Genomic DNA, 4420 nt, shown 5'->3' on the forward strand with positions numbered 1-4420 from the left:
CACCCAAACGAAACACAAGTGCCCTATTGTAGGTGACATCAAGGGTGCGCTCTTCGAAACATACGGTAGAGAAAAATACTACCGACAATTCCCGGTACATGGGTTCTTGAATGGCGAATAAATTCCTCCACCCGTGACAAGTGAACGAAAATTGATCTCCAACATAAGTCTTCGACCAATAACGTTCCAGCTCCATTACCATTCCCACTCTACCAAGCCACCCCCAATCAATAATTGGGGCTATTGCAAACTCCCTATTGTATAACCATCCAAGCTGATTCTCGTAGGTCGTTACCAACGGTTGGGGAATGTTTTGAGGAAACTGGTATAGAGGATGTATGCTTGCTACATCTATCGGGTCCTCTTCCTGCTGAACAGCTCATCGTGGTCCCATTTCTGCAAACAAAAGCAAACCAAAGCAGCAAACAAATAACACATTAAAACATATAAAATTGGTCTGCCAGAAGTCACGACGTGGCCAGGCTGCGCCACGTCGTGGGCCGCATCGCACACAGTTGCTGAATCGGTCTTTTTTACAAGCGATTTCCACAAAAATAGTGCTTAGGGTTTGTTCCTATGGACTTTTAAATAACATGCAATCTAAAATCAGCCACTAGATTCAACCAATTTCGTGAATCATTCAAACCCTAATCACGAAAACTTGAAATTGGAAGAAATAACTACAAAATAATGAGTAAAACACATACCAAATGGATTAATTAGCAAGATCCTGTAAGGAAATTGGAAGTATAATAAGAAATTGGTTGTGGGGTTGTGATGTTCCCGTGAGTGCGGCAATCTCCAAGTGGGGGATGAGGTTTCTCGGTCAAAGGGTTTTAAGCAATTGGTCCCCCCCTGATTTTTAAAGGCCGCGACGTGGCGGGATATGCCCACGTCGTGGACCTTAAATTTTTCTTAAGATCGCGCATTCTATTTTAACCCATGACGTGGCTGGGCTATGCCAACGTCGTGGAAGCTGCCAGATGCAAAATTTTAATAATATTTATCATATTAACTAATTTATTTGCATATCATTCATTATTTAAAGTTCCCTACAGCTAATTCTCCACTTATTACCGGTTTTTAGATGATGAATTTATGTCTTTCCTAAAAAATAAAGAAAAGAAAAGAAAATTTTAAAAAGAAAATGTAAACCAAACTCGGGTTGCCTCCCGAGAAGCACTTCTTTTTCTTGGAGTCTTGAGCTGGACTCCGTGCTTTCTACGTTGAATCTTCGGAAGAGTCTACCACCAGGATCTTTTGTTCCTTGAACCGCCGTTTATAAGCTTGAACTCTCCTTTTATATGCCTTTTTTGAATTTTCTCTTTTAGCTTTTCCATCTTCTTCATGCTTGCATTTTGTGCCCTTTGTTTGTTCCTTGCACTCCATAGCATTCTCCTCTTTTTTCACCACCGGCCTTGTTACTTTTGAAGTGACTTCCTCTTCATCACTTGTCATTTCCTCGTCCTCTTTGCTCACCCAAGAAGGCGGGCTCTTGTAAGCTATAACTTCAATCAAATACGGAACAGATGCCCTTGGTTTTGTCCTCTTGACTTGATGAACTGCCTTTATCTCTTCTTCCATAAGCTTTTCCAGCTCTTCTAGTTCATTCTCCTCATTAATCGTGAACACCTCTTCTTTATCTTCTTGAAAGTCATCTCTTATCCCGAAGACTTCTTGTTCATCCCCAACCCTCAAAGTGAGCTTGGACTCGCGGATATCAACAAGGGCTCCAGCAGTGTTAAGTAATGGCCAACCAAGGATTATCGGAACATCCGGGTCTTCTTTCATGTCCAAGACTACAAAGTCTATTGGAAAAACAAATTTTCCAATTTTCACCAAAATATCCTCCACTATGCCTCGGGGTTGTGTCACCGAATGGTTCGCCATGTGAATCTTCATTTTTGTAGCCTTCATCTTCTGAATCTCCAATTTTTGATAAAATGAAAAAGGCATTAGATTAATGCTAGCCCCGGAATCGGCTAAAGCATTAACCTTCATTTTATTCCCAAACTCGCATGGAAGAGTGAGGCGTCCAGGATCCCCCATCTTTTCTGGCGTTTCTCCCAACACAGCTTTTGAAGTTTGCTCACTTAGAATCACTGTAGACTGCTTCTTTAATTGCCTTCGCGTATCTATCAAGTCTTGCAGTAATTTCTAGTTCTCGGGAGCTTTGGATAAGGACTCAACGAAGGGAGTATTAATTGGAATCCCTTTCACATGCTTCACAAACTCTAAATGTTCCTTCTCCAGTTGACTAAGTGCTGCACGGGTAGGAAATGGCATAGGTGGATGATAATCTGGAATAGGCTCAAAAGGTTTTTGCTCAGACTTGCGCCACGTCGTGGCCAGAGGAGTGCCACGTCGTGGCGAGCCTGGTTCATCATTTTCTCCATTTTCGATCCTTGATTTCTTGGGCTGCTGCGGTTCTTCTTCCAACGCCTCCAGGAACTCAGATATTGTATCTTCTTCAGTATCGATGGCCATCACGTGAGATTGGGCTTTTACTTCGGGATTCTTCAGGGACAATTTTTCATGAACTAAAGTGGCTAGTTGACCAAATTGTACTTCAAGGTTATGGATGGAGGCTTGCTGGTTCTTTATCAATGTTTGTTGTTCCATGATAGCGGAATCCGTGGCATCGTGTCTCTTTTCCGAAGCCTCCATAAACTTCATCAAAATGGTCTCTAGGTCGGGTTTCTTCTCGATTGGTGGCTGCTCCTTTTGGTAAAAGCCTCGACCTGTCTGCCTATACTTCTCTTCTTTTTGCTTCTTATACTCTTCATATGGCAGCCACTCCTTCTTCGGTTTCCTCCAGTCGTCATCAAACTTATCCCCACTAGAGTAGCACACTTGAGCTTTTCTGTTCCCAAATTCATCCACATTGCAGTCCTTGGTCAAGTGTGGACCACTGCATCGCTCGCACCCCACTCTTATGGCATGTATTGACTGGTCCATTTGTGTTATCCGGCGATCCATGTTATTTAGCATGGCCATGACAGCTGCAATTTCTTCCGTTTGGGCCCCTCCACCGCCTTTGCTTCCGTCTTGCCTCGGGTTATGGTATTTGCGGGAGTGTTTCGTGAATTCTTCAATTAGCTCCTTGACCTCCCTTGGATTTTTCTTTGTCAACGATCCTTGAGAATCAAGGAGTTGTCTTGTCATCACATTGACCCCATCATAAAAGATTGACATCTCTTGCTGCACATTTAGGTCATGTTGAGGGCAATTTCTGAGTAAGCCCTTGTACCGCTCCCATGCTTCGTATAGTGACTCCCCCGGTTGTTACTCAAAGTTGGCTATCGCCTTCTTGAGTTTGGCTATCTTGGATGGCGGGCAGAACTGGTCCAGGAATTGCTCACGCATTTGAGCCCAAGTGGTGATTGTGCCCGGTGGGAGTGCTTTTAACCACTCCTTAGCAGCTCCTTTGAAAGTGATGGGAAGCATCCTAAGCAAGACTATATTTCTGGTGACATTTGGGACATTGAAGTAATCCGCAATGTCGTTGACTTCGTCTAGATGCTTAAAAGCATCCTCATGATCCTTCCCGAAAAATGGGATGTCCTTCAGCGCTGTCAATATGTGTCCCTTCAGCTCGAATGTGGCAGTGGCAGGAATTGCGGGTTGGACTAAACCAGGACCCATATCTTCTCGGATCCGCTTCTTGTATGCTCCCATGGACATTTCTTCAATTGCCGCCATCTCGTTCCTTGGCTCGTTCTCGGGTTCACTTGTGTGTTCTTCAAATTCTTGCTCGGTATCGTATTCGGACTCGGTTTGCACGGGTGTATGATCCAAATGCTCAAGATTGCTCTTGTGCTTCGCTGATGAACTTGACTCTCCTGTCTTCCTTCCCGATTTCCTAGAAAAAGCTGACTTCAATTCTTGCAAGGGTGTCTTTTTCTTGTGGGGTGCAGACTCGGGGTCTTCCAGTGGTGGCACCAAGTGTGTGTTTGAGCTTCTGGTCATGAACTCCTGCAACTTGCTAAACTAAGACGTAAAACTGAACTAAAATAAGAAAAACTAAATACAAATTAAAATTTTAAAAAAAATTCGTCTGTCCACGTCGTGGCAGGTATGTGGCCACGTCGTGGACTCTGTGATTAACAAATTTTTTATTTTATTTTTTTATTTTATTTTTATTTTGCTGAAAAATTAACTTTTTGTGGCTTTGATTCCACAAGAAGGATCGATTAATTTAATGCAAATACGGTTTAACCTAAAATTAACTTTTTGTGGCTTTGATTCCACAACTTTTGAGAGTGTTCGGCACACAACGTCGTGGACTCTGGTGAGCATATACGGTTTTCAACCCACAATAAATAATTATATTTAATTTCACCAACCATCAATAATCCGATTACACATTCCCGTTATTCTCACTTTATGTCCCTAAAACAACATCTATCTCAACCTAATC

The 4420-nt window shown here is 42.7% G+C and overlaps 1 non-coding gene across 1 annotated transcript; it reads left to right on the top strand.

Moving 5' to 3' along the window:
- Positions 1-3211: 3211 nt before the first annotated feature.
- Positions 3212-3318, top strand: LOC111879496 (small nucleolar RNA R71). Its single transcript, XR_002846117.2, has one exon. It is a non-coding gene; the product is annotated as a small nucleolar RNA R71 (small nucleolar RNA).
- The last annotated feature ends 1102 nt before the right edge of the window (positions 3319-4420 follow it).

This window comes from Lactuca sativa, chromosome 9 (genome assembly GCF_002870075.4).
Source record: "Lactuca sativa cultivar Salinas chromosome 9, Lsat_Salinas_v11, whole genome shotgun sequence".
NCBI classification, from domain to species: Eukaryota; Viridiplantae; Streptophyta; class Magnoliopsida; order Asterales; family Asteraceae; genus Lactuca; species Lactuca sativa.